Here is a 21355-nt window from a genome sequence, read left to right as displayed (position 1 = left end):
TGTACGCGCCAGGCACTGGGCTCCGTCTCAGAGACACAGAGCCACGCAGAACAGGCCTTGGCCTTCGAGGTGCTTGCGGTCTGCGAGATGGAGGCAGACCCAAAACCCAGGAAAACCAATGAAGCTGCTGAATACGATGACACACGTCAGCAAAGGAAACACTGGTGGCTCCCAGGATGCACCTCTCTTTTTCCATCTGTCTCCCACAAGGGCTAGCACCAAGCCAGACACACGGGGTTAGCTCATTAAATGCCAGCTCCTTCTGAGGGCCAGCCACATCAAGTGACCTACCCCAGCCAGGCCAGAGTCACCTGTAAAGCCCAAGCGCGTGCCTGGCAGGCACATAGGAGCTGCGTGCACCTGAGACACGAGGCAGGACTTACGTTTCCTAGGGAGCCCCCACGGGGGCCTGGAAAGACCCGACCAAACATTCCTGTCCGAGGTAAGAGCTCAGCCTGCACAGGAAGCTGTGGTCCTCCATCCCCCTCGAGCATCCGGGCTGCAGGAATCCACAAAGCACTCCGCGGGGACCTTGCTTCCCACCACCTTCGGCATCCAGAAACGTGCCGGGTGTGCGTAATTCCAGGGAAGGTTCCTGCACCGGCGTGATTCCCCAGGCAGCTGAATATCATTGTAAATCCACACGGCTCAGGAAATCCTTGAAGGACGCTCCATGCAGTGGACAGGGATGGCCATCAGTCCGGAAGGGTGTCCTTTTCATTCCTTTCTGGTCATAAGATCAGGCCTGGGCATGGGGAAAAAAAATCTCATTATAATCATGAACCCAGAGCAGTAGTTGGTCATTCTCCTTTCTTTATATTTGTCCCTAATATACTTAGAGGGGAGCTCTCTAAAAATGACACCCTATAGCTCTGATCCCCAAATGGAGGTAAGGCGACAGACCAAGGACCTCCGGGGCAATGCCACCTCCGTGGGCACCAGATTTCTCAGAAGGGGGTCTTTCTAACTGCACGGGGCTCCTCAGAACTACCCTGGCAGGACAGAGGGGGCTGAGGTACGTCCATTATAACAATGAGGAAAGTTCCAGAAAGCGCAGATGACTGGCTTAGGGACTTAAGAGCTCAGCCAGACCTGCCACAGAGCTCTGCAAGGCTGAGAGGTCCAGACAGTGAGCGGAGGGGGTTTGGGGTCAGCTGGTAGGAAGTCATTCTTTGTTTTGTTTCTTTTTAAAGACTGCCGCAAAGCGCTGGCCCTGGCGCGGCTCCAAGCCTTGTCCTGCACTGAGAGGTTGCTCAGGGCGGGCCTGGGGCCTGTTCCCTTTTTCATTCATCCATTCATTCATCCAGCAATGATTGAGCACCTACTAGGTACTATTCAGCTCTGTCAAGGTACTTTTGCTTCCCAACCCAGGGCACTGCAATTATTACAGGGATAAATGAAGAACAAGTGGACCCACAAGGCACAGGCTGGAGGCCTACCAGTCATCACCAGCCACCCGCTGATAACAATAACTGCCCTTCTCGGAGTGCCTGTGACTCACCCTGCTAAGCGTCCTGGCCACCATCGGACACAAACTCCGAGCCGCCCTGGAACTTCTGCCTATTTTCCAGGTGAGGGAACGGGGCACAGACAGCTCACTTCCTGGCTCCGAACCAGTGGCAGCAGAGCTGGGATCTGAGGCCGGTCTGCCTCCCGAGTCTGCACCCCGCCCCCCATCCACCCACCTCCTTACCAGTGAGAGATGCCTGCCCCGGCCTCGGAACCTAAGCCTTATAACCAGGCATTGCACACACACAGAGTCTTCATTCAAGCTTCACAACACCCCCACGTATTAGAAACTCTCCTTACCCCAGTTTTAGAGAGGAGGAACAGGAGACCCAGACAAGGTCAGCAAGTTGCCCGAGATCACCCAGCTAGAAAATCACAGAACAGAATTGGAAATCGGGCGGTCTAGCCCCAAAGCCTATGAGCTCGACCATTATACCAACCGTCATCAATAGCGATTTGCTGCGATAACAAATTTTCAAATACTCAGTGGGATAAAACACCACAAATGTGTGATCCTACAGTTCTGGAGGTCAGGAAGCCGACACAGCTCTTACTGAGCTAAAATCGAGGTGCCGGCCGGCCTGTTCCCTCTGGAGGCTCCGAGAGAAACTGTTCCCCTGCCTTTTCCAGCTTCCAGAGGCTGCTCTCGGGTGCCTCAGCTTGGGCCCCCTTCCTCCACCTTCTAATACAGCAACACAGCATCTCTCTGACCTGCCTCCACCCTCACGTCTCCTTCAGGAACCTTCTGCCTCCCTCTTCCACCACTGAGAACCTCTGTGACCCCCTTGGGCCCACCCAGATGACCCAAAACCACCTCTCCACCTGAGAGACACGAACCTAAACCGTGTCTGCAAATTCCCCTTACACACGTAAGATAACCTGTTCGCAGGGGCTGGCCACCAGGACAGGGACATCTTTGGGAGCCCATTGCTCTCGGCAGCCACCCCAGGGGTCACAGGGTGGGCTCCCCTTAGCCCAAGTAAACCCACCTGACATAGCTCTGAGGCCCAAGAGAAGACGAGTTCAAAAGCAAGCTTACATGTTTAACGTCAGCTCTAAGAGAAAGTACAGTGTACGGGTTCAAACATTCAAGTTTGAGGTCAAAGCACCGAATTTACTAGCCAGGTTCCTCTGGGGAAACACGTTTAGCTTCCTCAACTGTAGAATGGGGGCAAATCGAATCTACTGCACAAAACGGCTGTGAGGTCACGGAATGTAATCAACACGAAGCCCTGGGCACGTTGCCGGACACAGAGTGGGAGCTCGAGTAGCCGTCCGCAGCCCCAGCAGCAGGAGCCACCAGGCCAGGATGGCCTCACTGCAGAGAGTCAGGCCTGGAGCCCCAGCAGCAGCCAGGGGCTGCCTGCAGCAGGCAGGGGGTAGGGGCTTACCACGCTGGCCCCAGCTCCTGGCAGCAGAGAGAATGGGGGACACAGTCTGTTACATATTTACTGAGGCCACCAGGCAGGTCTGAATCCAAGTTCGTTTTGCCGGGGTCGGGTCCATCACAGCTCTGTCACCTGGGGGAGCACTGGGACATGCTCTGTTGGGTATTAGTGCAGCAAAGCGGCAATCCCCAACCAAGGCCAGGCGGCGAGCCCTGAGGTTCGGGCCAGGGGGTGGCCCGCCACGGGCTCCGCCTGCCAGAGCGCAGGATGCAGCACGCCACACACGGCGTCCACGGTCACCGAAGGGAACCCTCGCTCGAGAAGCACTTTCCACTGCGGTGGTATGGGATTCCTGTCGGGTCATGTGCTCCTTCTGTCATGGACTGGCCGAAATAACAAAGACAGACCACACCAGAACTGGTTTTGACGTGGAACTGGCATTCTTATACACGCGGACGGACAGGCATTCTGAAGACAGACAAACAACCGCTTGGGGAGAGTGTTCTGCACTGGCCCCTGAAGCCGGACACGAGCACACCCCGTGACCGGGCAGGTCCGCTGCTGGGGATAAACTCCCAGACATGTTCGCCAGGAGTCACGTCCTACCTAGCGGGTTCACAGCAGCGCTCACCACGCGAACCAGCCAAGCACGGGGACCTACATGAATGCGCATCCGCAGCAGCACGGGTTTTAAAAACGCACACCCCACCGACACCACAGAGCGAGAAGGATGACCGACCACTGCACACGACGTAGAATACATCTCGCAAACCGACGCGTGAGTGAGAGGAGACAGGCGCCAGGGAGCGCATGTGACGCTGTTTATAGGAAATCCACAGGCAGGTCGCACTAATCTATGCTGTGAGCCGTCAGGACGAGGTCTCGCTGAGCAAAGCAGGAAGGGACAGAGGGTGACAGGGGCAGGAGGGGGCTCCTGACATGCTGCTCATGTTCTATTTATCCAGGTGGCAATGATGCAGACGTGTGCGGTTTGAGACACGGGTGCTCCTTTTATGCATGACCCCTCAATAACATGCTGGTTAACGCTGGTTTTTTCCCCTAATCTCTCCAGTGAGCATATGTTGCAGGAATACTGTGGGCTCTGCGGCACACACCCCTCAGGGCTGGGGAACGGGCACCTCCCAGGTTCCCCTGGTCCTCGGTCTCTGGCCCCTGTGCCTGCCAAGTGCCGAGGGGGCTACTTCGCCTGGTGGTACTGAATTCGACACAGAGTTGCCCCACGAGAAAATACAGCTCTCCCCCTATTCTCTCAGCTGAGTGTCTCACTCCTCCGCTTCCTGGGCAGGACCAAACACGTCATTTCCTTGACCCTGCCTGTGCCGTATTTCAGAAAAGCAAGGTGCCTCTCTTCCCTACCCAACTCCAAGAGAGCATCTTTGCCCACCAACATCTCCTAAGTGTGGGGTTCACAGGGGATGCTCTGGTCACCGGAAGACTTAAGGTGTCCTGGGCAGGCAGAGCCTGGTAAATAGGGCACGAGGCAGCGACACAGAAGCGAGGTCTGGAAAGCCCCAACACAGCTCGTTGTGGTGGGCGGGGGTGGGGGGGTGGGGGAGGCACAGAGCACGTCCCCAGGTGCGGTACGTGTCGTCCCCTCTCCATGCTGCTCTGTCTTCTGGCGTCTGTGTGTGTTTTCTCTTTCTTTCCGCCTCTTGCAGCAGCACCCGTCATCACGTTGTTAATTTTAGTGCAGGCCGGAGTCAGCAGTTTGCTGCTGTCACACCTCGGGGAGCGAGCTGGCCGCGGGAAGCCGCGCTGGCAGTGGGGATGATGAAGCATTTCTCGGAGGCAAGAGTTGGGTCGGTAACCTCCTCCCCACCTCTGCTGGCCTCACTTTCTCTTTCCTTCAGGCTGCTTCAACACCAATGCCACAAAAGAGGTGTTGACTTCATCTTCTTCTGACGGGGGGGAGGGTTGCTCTAGCTGTGCCTTCACTTGATTTCTCTGTGATGCCCCGAGGTCTGGAGTCTGCCTGGCCTGGGAAGATAAATGAAGGTGGGTGCCCCGGGAAAGTGGCCACCGTCCTCCTGCTGACAGACTCTATTTTGGCTTCATCGGAGTTTCTACCCAGTGGGTGCTGGGACAGCTCGGCTCTGCTGAGGTGGAATCCCCGAGCACATGCCCCTCTCATGCTCACTGATTCCTCATCCAGGAGATGCGGGGACGAGGTTGAGTTTGGGCACTGAACAATCTAGGTGTGCATCCCAGGGCTGCAGTCAGCTGCTGAGTTTTAGGGTCTTTGGAAGTGCTTCCTCATCTGTTTAATAAAAACCAGCCATTAAAATCCATGTCCTTTCGGGCTCATTGTAGATAAGAAACTGGATAGAAACCGCTCGACCCACAGACCTGCCCACGGTGGGCTCACGACTCACGCAGAGAGCATCAGCATCAGCCTCGGTAACAGCCCTGGCCAGCTACTATTGTAGCGATGGCCGCCAGTTAGGCTCAGGGGGAGTCTGCTCACTAATGAGGGTCGGACTATCCCCTGCACTATGGGCCTATCCAGGAGATGACAAGGGGGTCTCCATAGAGTGAGCCCCCCGTGGCCAGGCACCTTGCCCTGCATGGTGTCACGGAGCCCTGCTTTACAGCTCTGCAAGCTACACTGACTACAGCCCCTCTGGGGCCAGACTCCCGAAGCCCTGCACGGCACCTGAGAACTCAACAGATGCTCAGTAAAGGTAGGCTGGAATAGGGAGCAATTAACCACAGCTACGTACTGAGCACTCCCTTTGTCAGACATGGTGCTAGGAGCTGGAAGTCACATCCACCCAGGAAGACAGGATCCCTGCCTACAGGAAGCTCCCGGACTATACCAAGAGTACCCGAGAACCAAACCCGCAGAAGGTGCATGTCCACCATCAGGTGCATGGGTGACGTCCAGGTTCCCACAGCAGGGTGGCCGGAGTGGGACAGAAGAGAGGCCGGACCACACTGTGAGAGGCCCCAGCCCAACAGAGCATGAGAAACCTTAGAAACAAAAAGTCTGGTTCCATTTCACTACCAGAAAACTGGGAAAGGAAGCTCAGAGGGGTGAAGTGACGTGCCCAAGGTAGCCCAGCTATAAGCCCTGCAGGACGAAGAACGAGAAGCAAAGCTGTAGTGAGAGTGGACGGGGGACGCCATGCCTGGGAGAGGAACGGGTCCTTCCTCTGGCCGGTGTGGGGGCGCCGTCAGCGGAAGGCTACGTGACCAGAGGTCTGGCCCCTCTGGGCTTGCTCCAGGAGCGCTGGTTGTCTAAGTCCTGTAACCTCGACAGGTGTGAGGTCTGAACGCACTTTCAGACGAGGACACTGGAGCACAGCAAGCTGCACGCTCACAGCCACGCGGGCGGCCGGAGACAGAGCGGAGATGTGAGCCCAGGCCCTCAGTTTCTCAGCCTTTTAGCTTGACCCCTAGGCTGTCCTGCCTTAGGAGGACAGGGCAGTGAGAAAGACTAGGGGGCAGGGTGATAGGATAAGAAGGTTCTGGAAGCCAGAGATGGGGAGAGCAGTAGCTTGGTTGCTGGAAAACTCGATGAACAGAGACCCTCAACACCATCCTCTGCCACAGGGACCAAAACGGCCCCACCCCAACGACCTGTCTGTGGCCACAAGCCTCGCTCCCTTTCCTGCATTATGTCCCCCGTGCCGCCCATGACACGCTTCTTTCCAGTGGCTTCTGGTCAGAGTAGGAAGAATGTCCAGCTGTGGCCTGGAGCCGTGACATCATGTCCCCCAGGCTCAGGGCTGGCGTGACAGGAGCAGGGAGGTGCGTCTCCCCAAGTAACTGCCCCGGCTGCCTCTCCCCTCCTGCAGGCGAGACGACAAGTGCTCCTGGAGAAACTGGGCGCCGTGTCCAGGTGGAATGCGGGCACGTCTCACAAACCGTCCCGCAGTGCCACCAGGCCCGAGGCCCCCACAGCTACGGGAACACAGGTGTCTTCAGGACAGGTCCCTGGGGTGACCTCACCAGGCTGACCTCAGAAGAACAGCAGAAGTAAGTTTAAGAGAGAGTAAGAGGCTGGCAGACTGGACGGCCAGGACCCGGGAGGGAGTGGCCGACTGCACCTTAGGAACCAGCCGACCGACCCGAGGTGGGAACGCCCCTGAACAGCGGTGAAACCACCATGAGCGTCGGTCCTCGGCACCAGCATCCATTCTGCAAGGCGGGTCCTGCCCGGCACGGTTAGGGGGAAGCTTCAGGGTAACCCACGCATGCCCTTCCTTCCACCTAGTGGGCCCTCCGGAACAGCAGCCCTTCCGTTCGGTCAGCGTGTCATCATTCTACTCGACAGCCTAAATGGGACTAAGATACTGAAATGAGCCCAGAAAAGTCATGGACAAGGTCCTTTTACAGATGAGAAGCCTTAAATGTGTTGTTGTTGTTGTTTTCATTTTAATTCCTTTTGTTTACTTGGGCCCACGAAATCCTTGAGGGAAAGGTCAGCAAAGATCCAAATGTCAATCCAATTCCCATGACAAAAGGGACAAGTGGCCTGGAACGGAGCCATCAAACAGTGACTCAAGGAGACAGTTCTTCGCAGAGCAGGAGGACCTACCCTTGAAGACTCAGGGAAGTTCCAGGGCGTGCCTGTTCTCCAGGGAAGGAACTCTGAAGGAGACTCAACTCACACAGGGCCCTGCCTGCAAAGAACTTCACATCTCCTTAAAGAAAGGGGTCCGTGAGAAGGTAGGTCCACGTCAGGACCACGCCAACAGGATGTAGTGGGCACGCTCCAGGACTCGGGCAGCTCCACGTGGATCAGCGCAGGTTTCATGGACAGATCGTAGGGCCCCTGAGAGGTATGTAAGTTGGTAAGAAGGAAAAGGGTGCTCAGAGTAGGAGGGGGTGATGCTCAAAATAAGGAGGAAGATGAGATACAGCATTTATTGATCACCTGTCACAGAAGAGGCCCCTTGGAAATCCCCCCCAATTAATCCCCATTAATGCTCATACCCCAGAGTCAGGTCTCTTTCCGCAAAATGACAGAAGCAGTACGGAAAAGGTAACCTCGCCCAAGGTCATACAGGTAGCAAGGGGCAGACGAAAACCCAGGCCCATCAGATTGCAAGGCTCCTCACGGTCCTTCGTCGCACCAAACCCCCGCCTCGCGTGGGGATCTGGGCCGTGTTCTGAGCACCCTGAGCTCCCACTCTCAGGGGAGGGGGTGCGGCAGAGTTGGCTCCGCCAAGCAACCCACTGCACCTGCCCTGCCCTGCATCCCACAGCTCCACACGTCCCATAATCACCACCTTTGTTCCGACTCCTCTTTAAACCTGCATTAGCTGGGCTTCCGGGAGGTCACGCTCCTGACTTCGGAATGCACTTCTGACTTTCATGGAAACAGGTCTTTGCTTCAAGTCACACAGGCACCTTTCACTGAGTAAACTGCTGGCAGCAATCTCCCTTGCCCACGGGACCCTGAGTAAATCCAAGGTGGAGGGGGTGGGGCAGGAGGACGGGGTGAGGGAGCAAAACCCAACAGACTGGGAGCAAAGCGCAGAGAGGTGCCACCACTGGGCTCTCTGCCACCCCCCCGCCCATGTGCTCACAGAAGGAAAGGAGTGGTTTCAAACGCCCAGCGGGGATCTGGAGAAGCCTGGAGGCTCACCCTCTCCTCCACCCTCCTCTCCTCCTTCCCCCGTGATCAGAAGGCAGCTCCACTATGGCCCATCCAGCAGCACATGAGGGGGGTCAGGAGAGGAAAAGAGTGCATGGGCAGTACACATATCATCCAGGGAGAGAAAGGAGAAAAAGAGAGAAAAGGTAAAAATAAAAAAAAATGTAAAAGCAGCAGGAATCTTAATTAAAAACATGTCAGGACAGCAGTTGAGAAAGGAACCCTGACTTGGGGAACTTGAGTCTCCAGAGCTCCGTGGGAATGTGGTGACCTGTGTGCATGTATGTGTGTGTGTGTGTGTGTGTGTCTTTCTCACACACACACACAGCCATTCGGGGTATGCATGTGTGTGAATCGCTCCATAGTTACCGAGAGCAGTGATGGTGCAAATTACAGCACTAGGCTTACAGAACGATCCCAGGCCCAGAGGGCCTCGCCCCTCAGTGTGCCAGAGACTCACCCAGAGTCTTGTTACAACCAAGATCCCCAAGGCCCACCCACTGCAATGCAGGTCTGCAGGCCTGTGGTGGGGTCCACCCAACAGGCGGTGATGATGCCGGCATGCCCAGAACTCGCTGGAGAAACCCTGTTCCTAGGGGCAGGCTGCTTCCTTTTCAACGCGGACATAAAGTGACTGTGAGTAGTTGTTGCTGGGAGAAGGGTGGGGGGCCATGACCCGCTCTTACTGAGAGCGCCACCCATCTGTGCCAGCTTCACACCAGGCTCGTGTGGGTCAGGGTCTCGCTCAGTCACTAGACGCGTTCAGGGAGTGAACAGCTAAGGCTCCCCAGAGTGGTTTGTGCAAAGTCACCTAACTAGGAAGCAGCAGCCCTTGGAACTTTCCCAGGGCTCCAAAGGTAGGCAAAGAAGGAAAGGAAAAAAATGCACTCTAAAAGCAGACAATGTGGAGAGGTTCAGACGGGAGGGAGGAAACGAAACGGAACAAAAGAAAAGGGAAATCAATTACTGAGCACCTATTACCTGCCACACTTGTATTCCTCCCCACAGGCTCCAGGGAGCATGCAGCCTCAGGGCACCCCCCACCCGAGGCCCTACAAATCGTAACATTGGGAGGAGACACAGATCTCAGATGGGGACAAGGGGGATGACATTGGGAGGAGACACAGATCTCAGATGGGGCAAAGGGGGCTGTACAGCTCTCGACACACGCTGTCACTTCCTGCTTTCTCTGCTCGAAACACACAGGCACCTGCATGGTCGTGCCCAGCGCAACACGCACAGTGGGGAGCACAGAGCACCCCAGCAGAAGGCGGGGGAGGACGAAGACCCTCCTTTGGGGATGAGCAGGGTCACAGCACACAACTCATCACACGGCTTCTCTGTCTCAGACCGGCAGGACCCTATTCACCGAGAACCTACAGTGTGTCCGTCCGCCCCGGTGCTTGGGGAGAAAGGGATCGGCATTGCCTAACACCCTTGCTCTTCTCACTTTTGATGTGAGTCCACGTCAACACGAGAAACGTCCAAATCTACAAGAATTTTTTACGGGTTTCTTTGAGCAAAACAGATGACAATTGCCAGGAAACAAAAATCTCAATGGATTGAGAAAATGTTCTGGAAAGGGGCCGCTTTACCACTTATTTTGTGCATCAGAAAGGACAAGGCATAAGGGGGTTTGCCTGAAACCCACTGGTGACAGAGCAGGGAGGCAGGAGACAGCGAAACCAGAGAAATCTGTGGGATTGGATGAAAAGCAAAGGAAACAGACATGCACTTCTTTTACGCAGGCGGGTACGAGAGGCCCAACAGTTAATATCCTAACAGTAACAATGAGGGGCTGGAGGTCTCGGCTCTGGCACTGTGGGTGTGATTTGAGGGGTGGCGGGAAAGAGGGGTAATCACTTTGATATTTCAAAGGTATATGACCAGGTATGATATCGTAGCCAAAAAAAAAAAACACAATAGGCAAGCTCAGCTAAGGTAAAGATTGACCTTTGTCAAGGAAGATACCAGCCTAGCACATCACCGCCCGCCATGACCCACTTTTAGTTAGAAAGTTTTCATTTCAGACCATCCCAGGTGGTTATTTTTGGTGGCTGAGTTTGTAAGGCCACCACGCCGGCCTCCCCTGCCCTTATCAGGTTTAGTATAGGGTCCCTTTTTATCCACATCCCATACCACAGAGCTTAATATCAAATGAAGAGACTTGAATAATTAACACTTGACAGCACTGACATCATTCTGTTATGTAACAACGAAGAAGGAGAATGCCAGCCCATGACTTACCGATGACTGCCTCAATAATTCATCGTAATGTGCAACAGACAACTTGCAAACTTGTTGAGTCATTCACTGGCCCCCGCCCTGAGCCTGCCTCCCGGGCTCTGGTCACTGTACTCTCTGCCATCCTCACTGTCGTAGGCTGCTCCCTGTGAACCTCAGGCCACCAGAAACCGCCCCCTCACTCAAAGTATGCGCTGAGCTCCCGGCAGTGTGGATGGGCGTGTCTGGGGGAATTTTAACTCATTCTTACAGTTTATTACACTCTTCAAAAGTAAAGAGGCGGCATGAAAGAAAAAGTGTATATATATATGAAAAGGAAGGAGAACCAGGATGCAAAAGTCTATGGGCAGGATCACTCAGGAAAATGTTATTGACCCAAATGGTGGGAGACTAGTTGAATAAACTACGACACAGCTAAACCATGAAATGCTCTCTACATGGTCAGTCTCGGGTAGGGGAACTGACATTTTTAATTTTCTCTTGTTAGAGTGGAGAGGCCACAGACCCTGGGGAGGTGCTGCCCGCTCTTCCCCAAGAAGGGGCCCTGTGACCCCCTCCCACCACCTAACCCCTGTGTCCTATTAGCGCAGCCTCACAGGACTGCTGTGCGGTCACATGAAATGAGTTAGCACTCGCAAAGGCCTTGGGACGGTTGCCTAGTTCAGGAGAAGTGCTGTATAATTCTTCATCGTACAAAACGAGTATTTAGTTTATGATAAGATAAATACAAATTATTTGAAAAGTCAAGGTACAAAACTCTTGGTGCACAAGGACAGAAAGGATCACAGAAACCCCATATAATGACGCCAGGACTGCGTTGCTGCCTTTTCTTATATTTTCCTTTTATAATGGTTCCTGGTGGGTTTTCTGCCCTCAGTAAAGGCAGAGTTCAGATTCACCAGGAATCAGCACACAGACATTTTTTGAGAGGGCGACGCATGGGTGACCTAGGACCTCTGACACATTGACACCCACAAGGGGTGACAGTTCTGAGGATTTGGTTTCAGGTTTCAGGACTCCCTAGTCCCCTTCCCTAGATACACCCGCACTCACACATGTCCAGGCACCTACCCGACCCTGCCCCACTGCCCGCCAGCACACCTGTTTGAAGAACAGCCTCACAGGCTGGCCTCAAAGATCACTTCTCACCGGGAGCCCAGGCCAACCCCCCACCCCCACTACCCACCCAGCATCCTGGCCATTGTCAGAGAGGATGGACATGCAGGGACCTGAGTGCTGGCTCAGCAGCGCCTGCCCCTCCAGGGACATCCTCTGGGCCACCTGAAGCAGGCAGGCCCTAGAAGCATCGGCTCATTGTTATTCCTGCCAGGTGTCTGCAGGGTGGCCAAACCCAGGGTGTTGCAGGGAAATGGGCACAGCAAGGTCAGAGATGCCGCCTCCACAGAATTCCTCACCTCCCACCCTGCTGCCTGGTGAGAGTGAGTGGGGGTGTTCCTGGTGGATGGAGGAGCGGATGGGTCGGGAATGCACAGAAAAGGGGGGCCAGGCTGCGGTCTGGGTCCCCCTGCAACCTCCCCAGCAAGTGAGCCCTCCCCAGCAAGGTCCCTGACAACTTGACCTTGGCTAAAGCCAGACACAAGCCTGGGCCACACCCCCAGCTGTTCTCCAGCATGATGGGTGGCTGAGCTCGCAAAGGCCATGGGCAGTGACGAGGAGGACGTCGGAGGGCAGCAGAGCCAGGCGGAGGCGAAATCCATTGGGTGGGACTTCGCCCCGCAGGTGAGCAGTCAGTACTTGGCCCAGGTACCTGTCGGGCCCACCTGATGACCACAAGGGGAGCTGTCCTGGCTGGAGTTGATGAGGCTCTTTTTTAGGGAATTGCTAGGGGTGGATTTGTTTCTGTTGAACGGCATGGGGAGACACAACAGGAGGGTAGAATCGTAGGGCAGTGTCTGTACCACCAGAGATAAGCATATTTGGGGTGAGGCAGAGTAGGCATATTTTGAATTCTTAAATGAAATAAAATACTTATAACTGAGCCACACACAAAGTTCAAAATCAAGCACGTGCACAGAAAAGAAAGAAAACCCAGGAAATGAACAGTGGCAGCTATTGGGACCCCAGACACGAAGGGTGGAGGGGACAGAAACCTCCCTGATGGGATTAGACTCGGGCGAGGCAGAAGGAACACGTTAGAAACACTTAAGAACAGGACATCAGTGACACAGATCTCCCTGGACTGACCCCTGACTCAGACACAAGAGGAGGGACCCCTCTTGCAGGATCGAGTCTCGGCTACCCACTGCAACGTTTAAGGTCCCCACTGCCCAGCCCAGGCCTCGTCTCCCCAGCCTGTCCCCCAGATCCCTTACTTGCAGAGGGGTGGGGCCAACCAGGAGGTCACAGGGGCACCGAATCTGTGCTTTTGCTGCTGCCTCTTCTGTTACCCCAGACCATCTACTGTACGCCCGGCCCAGACCAGGCAGCCGGGCCTCTGTGCATTCCCAGGCCACTCCCGGGGCCTTCCTCCCCTGCCGCGCACGGCAGAGCCTTCTCCTCCCTCCCCCACCCCAACTCACCCACCCTGTCCGGGTCTCTGTTCCTGTTAGCGGAATCTAGCAGGTGGCTGAGTATGCAGGGGCCTTCCCCACTGAGCTGCAAACACCTAAGGGCAGGACCTGCCTCTTACCTGCTTTTCTACCTCCACCATCTTACATTACTATAGAAGCTGGAACAGAGTCGATCCTGAGCAAATGTTTGTTGTTGAACTAGGGAGGTGGATGGGTAAAGGGAAGGGCGGATGAATGGATGGGTTTAATGAGGCTTTCATGTCATTCTGTGCAGTGAATCCAAACCTTACACACACACAGACAGTCATGTACAGTATTAGTGCAATACCCCCCCACACACACAATGTATCTCCTCCTAGAACGGCCCCAGGCCCCAGGAAGATGAACCTCAGGGCTCCATGGTGGCATATGCTCCTAGCGAAGTGTGCAGCACCTGCAGAGATTTAGAGAACGGGAGGAGAAGTGCTTTCACCTCTTTGGACCTAAGTCTTCTTCACCTGTAATAACACAGGTGTCTGTCTGTACAGAATAGAACAGCACCAGTCTGCCCCAGGAATGCCTGTGTTCACCAGCAACTAACTGAGCTTCCAGCATGAGCTAAGGTCTCAGCAGCTGCCTCGGACCCTGCTTTACACCCCCTAGCCACCCCGACCTCAGGGAATGGCAGGCTTCTCTCACCCTGTCCCCCCACCCCACGCTCGCCCAGCCTGAACAGGGGTCCTCCTCTGTGCAGGACCCTCCTTTATTCTCCTGCCTACCTCTAGGGCTCCCAGGCGGCCCCTGCCAGGTGCCATATGAGGCGGGGGTGGGAGCAGACCCAGAGGGAAGGCCAGGAGGGCCCAGTGCTTCCACTCCGGTAGTGGAGCAGACAGGGCCAGCATCACCCCGCTCCAGCCCCACTGCTGCCTGATACCCCATTCCTGTGGGGCGGGGCAGAAAGAGGACAGGGGTGAGGGCAGGGCCACATGCCTTGCACAGGCAGTGCATGAGGCCCCTGTCAGCAAAAGCTGGGACCTGTGTCTGGGAAAGATCGAGAAGGTGCTGAGCTCTGAGCTGGGGCACAGCCAGCATGCCAGACGAGCTCATCACCGAAGGCTAATGTGTACTTTCAAAGTGCTCCCAAGATGCTTACGGAAATGCCGAACACCAGCAGACCAGTAATTACAACTTAAAACAGCAGGGAGGGAGGGAGAGGGAGGAGTCCTAACCCCTAATGCACCCTTACACCATCCTTCCCAGGCCGCCCCAGCCCAAAGCTGGGCTGTCAGAGGGACAGGTGATGGGCACTTGGCATGGACATGGGACCTTTTATCGCAGGGTCTCAGAACACCTGGCTTCTCAAGCCTTCCCTGCCAGGTCGCCAGGCAGACCTCGGCGGCCCTGGTCACCGGGATCGCATCCAAATGAGAGGTTGCCTGCCAGTGCCACACCCAAGAGAACACCTCTGCCGCTCCCACTTCCCGTGGTGCGTGACACCAAGTGTGGCCACCACACGCTCAATCCACTGCACTCCCAGGGCAGCAGGAGCGAACGGCCACAAGCTCAGCACCGTCGAAGCACACGAGTCTGCGGTCTTACAGTCCTGGTGGGGGGAAAGTCTAAAAGGCTCTCTCGGACGGTCGGCAGGGCCCCGTTCCTTCCTAGATGCTCTGAAGGACCCCTGATTCCTCTCCTTTCCACCTTCTGGAGGCCACTCACAGTCCCTGGTTCACGGTTCCTTCCTCAGTCCTCAAAGCCAGCAAGGGCACTTCTCCCAGCACATCGCTCTCTTTCTCCTCTTTTGCCTCCATCCTCCACTTTTAAGGACCGTTGTGAGGACAGGGGGCACACCAGAAAATCCAGGGTCATCTCCCTATCCTAAGGTCAGCCTTCAATCCACTACACCCTTAAATCCACTACACGCTTAATACCTCTTGGCCACAAAACGGTGACAGTCACACGTTCCAGGGATTCAGATGTGAACGTCTCTCAGGGGGCCATGACTCTGCCAACCACATCCACATTTACCCCAGGCCCCAGGCTGTGGCTCAAGACCCACAAAGTCCCCAGCAAAGCAGCCCCCAGATGGGTACCTACCACGACCCCCTGGAGAAAGCCCAGCCAGCCCTGCTTCAAGTGGCTCCCGGGCAGTGCTGACCTCCCCCAAACCCCGGGGGTCTTCCCCCAGCCTTAGGTTCAGCAGCCCCCCTCCTCCGTGCCCACCTCACAGACGAGGAGATCGGGGCAAGAGACTCGCTCAGATGCCGCCGCCCTAGGCCGTGGTCTGGGATTGGCCCGTGGGTCTCCACACCCGCATGCTCTCCACCGCCACACGGGGACCCCGAGAACTCAGACTGGCTCTGAACAGGCGCATTTAGCCTCCTGGTTTCGCCCCTTCCAGCACAGGGTGGCCTCTGGTGGGCGGGAGGAACTCCAACTTGAGTTCTCACCGACTTTGCAGAGAATTTCCCAAATGTTAGACATTTTCCGTCTAACTCGACCTATGTCGATTATGAACACAGGGACTGGGGCGAAGGGAAGAAAACCAACGTGCGCTGAGCACTCGCTGAGTGACGGAACAGTCGTCCAGCCATTGAGTTCGCCCACAGACCCTGAGAGCGGGGCTAAGGCCTCCGCTCTACCAGCAGCAGGCTGGGTCTTGGAGAGCTCAGCAGCCTGCCCAAACTCACGCAGCAGGGGTTGCCAGCAGGCTGTCTCCGCTCCGCCACCAGGCCTCCCCCATCGCTGCCCACCCAGGAACCCAGCTTTCCAATCCACAGGGAAGTTACCTGACCACTGTGTACACTTTGTCTCCCTCCCCACTGCCAGCGCAAACACCCCCCCCCCCCACCTGCGGCTTCTCCTCCTGCCAGCAGGATGGGCCCTGGAGTGGAGGAACCAGAGTTGTCAGTGGGTTTCACACCTCGGCCTGTGATGAAGGAAGCTTCCTTCCCCCTTGCACGACACGCCCAGGGAAGCCAGGGAGGCCACACAAGGTGCAGGGTGTGGGTGCAGCCAAGCAGAGGGCGCAACAAGCTGCACGGGGCGCTCACCTGGAAGCCGGTCCCAACCTTTCCCCTAGATCCCTCTCTGTCCTCACTGAGCCAAAATAACCCGGAATGACGGAGGCCAGCGGGGCTCGGGCACAAGGCCCTGCCGCGCCAGCCAACTCAGCTCCGCTCACCCAGGCACCAAAGCAAAGCCCTGACCACAGGCGCAAAGTGTCCTGGGAGATCCGGGGCAAAGGTACGCACACACACCTGGGTCAAGTCCCAGATTGGCCATTTCCTAGCTGGGTGGCCTTAGACAAGTCACTTTACCACCCTGGGCATTCACTTCCAAGCCCAGCAGTAAGGGTCAGGGTAACACACGAGGTGCAATGAGAGACGTGGTCTCTGCCCTAAAGAAGGTTCAAGTCCAACGAGAAGCAGACAAATGTTCAGAGGGGCATCCACTAAATTAGAAACTGCGGCTGATGCCGGGAAGAAAAAGTCCATTTAACTGCTCTCCCTGCTGCCCCTCCCCACCCCTCTCTCTCCCCATCCCCCCCGCCCCCAGCAGTTAATCTGCCCGTTCTGGGAGGAGGTCTCTGAAGAGCTGCCACTTAGAGCTCTGACACCTGGAAATAAGCAGAATTCTGCATGTGCTCTTGAGGAAAGAAAGGGAGGGGAAAAGAAGTGCCTAGGCCGATACTATCAAGCGGGGGACATTTAAAATGGGCAACTGCCCAGGTCCATAAACCAGGTCCCACATTTACTTGCAAAGCAGGATTTTGCTGCCACAGTCAGATGCCGATTTGCAGGGCAAAGTCCCCCACAGAAATGGAGGTGCGAGAGCCCGCAAGAGCATGCCTAACAAAGAGTCCCACCGGGCTGCCCACTCCCTCCCACCTGCAACATTCACAGGTTAATCAGAACAGACCCTACAAATCCGTGGGTGAAAAATCTGCTCGCACCCCAAAGGGAACGATCAAGCACAAAAGGCAAACAGGCGGCGCACACGAAAAGCTGGCCAATCACACCGGAAGTCAGGGAAAGGCAACCAGAATCCAGTTTGGTCTTGGGGGACTCCCCTGCCACGGAGCTCCACTCCCACTGGGGACTGGCAGTCGTGGGAACGCTGACACGTTGGGAAGCCCACTCAGCAACTCCTGCCGGCGCTGTCTGTGGAGCGGCCGCTGGTGAAATATTCCTCAAAAGAAATCTCCGACAGAATGTCTCGAGACTGTATAAACGTCTCACGTCTTTCTAGGGAGCTCTGCCAAGGAAACCGCCAGAGACAGGTGAAAAAAAAAGGGTTGTGCGTTATCACAGGCAAATGCAGAAGGCACTCTGAGTGGCCAGTAGGGCAGACGTGGCTGGTGACAGCGAGGACAACCGTACCGCAGCAGCCTGCATGCACCCAGCGTGAGCTGTCCTGGGTGAGGCCCCCTGCAAAGGAGAAACTAGTTACAGGGCGCCTTTCTTGTACAGGTGTGTGACGACACCTGGGGAAGCAGCTGGAAACACGTCTTCCAAACTTTGAATGACACCGGGAAAGGGTGATGATACAATGTTAAGCGAGCAAAGTCAAGACCATCTGGAAGCAGGAAGCAGAATGTCAAAAATAGCTATAGCGGAGGGTCAGAGTTAGAAGTGACCTGTGTTTTCCACTTTGTTTTGCTTTTACTTTCTTCTGCTTTTCTTTTATTTTCTGCCTGTCTTTTCCAACATTTCTACCAATAAGCATGCTCGGGGGGGGTGGGGAGGGGGCAGAAGAAAATTGTGGCTTGCCTATTAAGTTCCCCGAATTCTGGGACTGGGGCCCAAGCGAGGCTGGACCTGAAGGGGGAGACTCAGAACCGTTCCACCAGGTCACGACCCACTTCCCACCCCCCGGCCACCCACGTGCCCCTCGCGGCAGCTGCTTCCTAACCAGGCCCATGACTAGCGCTGTGGACGAAAGCATGATGCCACAGAAACTCGCCTCTGGAAAGGACAGCAAAGGAAGCGAACTGATCGTGACCGGGGACACACTACGTGCTGAGCACTGGGATGACAAGGCCACTAAGATTTAGTGAGTTTTCTGCAGTGGGGCCTCTGGCCTCAGACCATCGACCCCTTCCAGTCCTACTAGTTCAAGGTCTCAGGATCTCCATGCTCACCTCTACCTCCTCTCCCTGGTCGCCCCTGGCCTCACACTCCAAGTGATCCTCCAAGACTCAATTCAAGCAATTCTTCAGTGAAACATTCCCTGGGGCACCCAAGATGAACCCTCAGCCCCCTCCATGCTCCAGGGCGCCCTGTTAACACTTGCATGCTAGCACCCAGTAAACTGTGCTAACACGACTTAATTACATGCTTGGCTTTGCAGCAGAATATGAACTCCTTCAGAGCAGAGACCTTGCTGGCACTTATCTATCTGTGCATCTCCACAGCCAGCACAGCGCCCAGTGCACCACAGGTCGGCAATGACGATCAGACGGCTGGATGAAACAATGGCCAGATAAAAGCGTGCTTAGATGGAAGAGTTACTGGGTGGGAGGCTGGTAGGGTGGGAGGCTGGTTGGGTGGAAGGACGGATGGGTGCAGGGAAACACAGAAGGACGGCTGGGAGAAGAACGTGTGGAAGCATGGAAGGGAGCAGAGGAAAGAAGTCCAGATGGGGGACAGATGGAGAGAGAAGCACGGGCGAAAGGAAATCACGTGGCGAAGTCACGAGGAAGAGGTGAGGTAAAGGAGCCCCCAGGCAACACAACAGCGGCAGGCAGAGGAGAAAGGAGGCTGTGTGAGATGCCCACGGTGACACCCCAAAGTTCACATCTTGACTGTGGGTCTTTGACAGCCATTGTGCACACATTTCAATAGGAAGGGTCCCCTGCCAGGCGCTTCTCTGCCCTTGAGAAGAGCTCCACATTAGGAGGGAAAGCAACCGCCACGTGGCAACGTGATGAACGGGAGACTGAACCTCAGGAGCTAGCACGTCATTATCGATTCCTCCTCCCTACCGAGACTACCTGTCAGCAGGCAACCCCCCTGGTGGGCTGCTCCCCAAGGCCCTGCCCCGGCTCCCGAACTCCCAGAAACCCGTTCCCTAAATGCTCCAATCCGGGTTTCCCTGCCCTCTGCAGGTGCCCTTGGGGAGCAGCTGTTCCCAGTCCCATACTGCACCCCAGCGCCCACACCTGGGAACCAATTCCGCCAGGAGGAGCCCTGCTTCCAGCAGCGCCAACATCCAGCCCCAGAACCTGCTCCTCTTCTCCTCTCCTGGCAACCAGGCCCCTTCGCAGGGCGGCCCGGAGGAGGTTCCAGTAAGTCGCCCTGCCCAGATCCACACACACTGTTCCCTGCAGTCCCTCAGGCACCTCCAGTTCTCGTCAGTGCTGGCAGCTGCCAGCCGGGCACGGGGCCTCGCCTGAAAGGGAGAGTTTCACCAACCAGCTTGGACGGCAGCATTCTTCCTGGGGCTCACCACACCCAGAAAATACAGCCTTTAGGACGGGGAAATGACACATTTAAGTGGGGGGAAGAGAAAGCGATGTCCCCTCAGGACTCGTGACTCAGCACCTCCCTGCTTGTAGGGACAAAGACAAAAGTGGAAGAAAGCCTTCCCCTTACCAAGCCCTTCATACATGAGAGTCTTCCTCAATGACCTTTGACCCAGATGGCACCACGTCCATTTTACAGATAAAGGAACTGAGGCTAGGGCAGGCGAAACAACTAGCAGGCCCAAGGTCAACCCCAGATCTGACCTTGCACTGACTCCTCCGGATTCAGCACTGCCTCATGTGTGTGCAGCCCAGGGAGAAAGCACACAGAGGACGAACAGGACCCAGCAGGAGTCAGACCTGCGTGAACAGTCTGTGGGCCAGCAGTGGACCTCTCTGTGCCAACTTCACAGCTCCTTCTGCACTAGGACCTGCGCTCTGCTGGCCCTGCAGGTATTGAGAAGTCGGCCCAAGGTAGCAGTACAAAGAAAGCAAGCTTGAAAGACAGAGACTGGAGTCCAAATTCTGACTCTGCCGCTGCGTGGCTGGGAGCGAGCAGCTTAACCTACATTTCAGGGCACAGCCTGTGCCATCCTGCGTGGCAGGAGCTGGCCATCCAGTATAGGTGGGTTGTAACTCTTTCCTCCACGTTGTAATAAGAAGCCACCCTGGGCCACTCCTTGTGTTCTAAGGATGCCGTCGGGGTGCTGGAGAGCCAAGCCACCAACTGAAATGATCCAAAATGAAACAGCCCACTTAGTATGCACAGCATAACAACATTGGGAGGGGAAAAAAAAATACTCCGTTTTCCTCTCATTTAAGTGCCACTAAAAATGACCCTTCGGGTGTAGCAACTAGAGAAGTGACAGGAGCGCCAGGTCATGGCACTGCTCGATGGTAGGTTTCATTGGAAACAACAGTGCTGGCCGCCTTCCCTGGGCCAGCCACAGTCCTAGAAACCTGGGTCTCCCCATCCTCCCCCGACAGAAGGCTGGCCGCCCTGACACTCTCAGCCAGAACCGGAAACCCCACCTCAACGTCTGGCTTTGCTGCCGGGATTCAACACCCCTCCCTTCACTCCTGTACCTGCTGCCGGAGGTGACCTCAGGCCACACGGAGACCTCGCGGCCATCTCGTTGGCGCGCAGCTGGAGCCTTCCGGAGTTTTACTCACTCGAGATAATAACTGAGTTCAGAACCATCAGACCTTTCTATAGGCTGACAGCCCTCAGAAGGCTCTGAACGTTAAACTCTGTTATCTCAGTCTCTTCCATCCAAACCCACGTTTCCTCTTTTCTCGACCTGGAGCTTAACTTCATCAGAGTCCACCATACAGTGCAATCCGTGGCATATTCGCAAAGCACCGAAATTTTCAATCATAGAAAACACACCATGATTTAACATTCATTCACTCACTGATTCACTTGATAAGCATTTATGGAACACCCACTGTATACCCAGCAATACAAGGGGTGGGAGAGTAGGGAACACAATGGGAAAAAAGCAACGAACTTCAAGTCTGAAAAAATGGACCTCGACCCCTGTGTGTCTCTCACTCACTGAGAGTCCCTAGGGAAAAGGACTACCTTCTCTTCTAGGCGATGTCACCAAGAGTC

General features: G+C 55.6%; 1 long non-coding RNA gene across 5 annotated transcripts in view; it reads right to left on the bottom strand.

Moving 5' to 3' along the window:
• LOC123833226 overlaps window positions 1-21355 on the bottom strand; it is a 152925-nt gene that overhangs the window by 88951 nt on the left and 42619 nt on the right. For 4 of the 5 annotated variants that reach the window (XR_006788188.1, XR_006788187.1, XR_006788189.1 and 1 more), the window contains one exon: window positions 384-745. This is a non-coding gene — a long non-coding RNA (uncharacterized LOC123833226). Of the gene's footprint in view, window positions 1-383; window positions 746-8152; window positions 8234-21355 lie in introns of those variants that run through there. The other variant, XR_006788191.1, reaches the window with a different exon arrangement.

This window comes from Phyllostomus hastatus, unplaced genomic scaffold, assembly GCF_019186645.2.
Source record: "Phyllostomus hastatus isolate PE091 unplaced genomic scaffold, TTU_PhHast_1.1 phas_scaffold_21, whole genome shotgun sequence".
In the NCBI taxonomy this organism is placed as follows: Eukaryota; Metazoa; Chordata; class Mammalia; order Chiroptera; family Phyllostomidae; genus Phyllostomus; species Phyllostomus hastatus.
The sequence above is the reverse complement of the archived record's forward strand: the minus strand, read 5'-3'. Positions and strand labels throughout refer to the sequence as shown.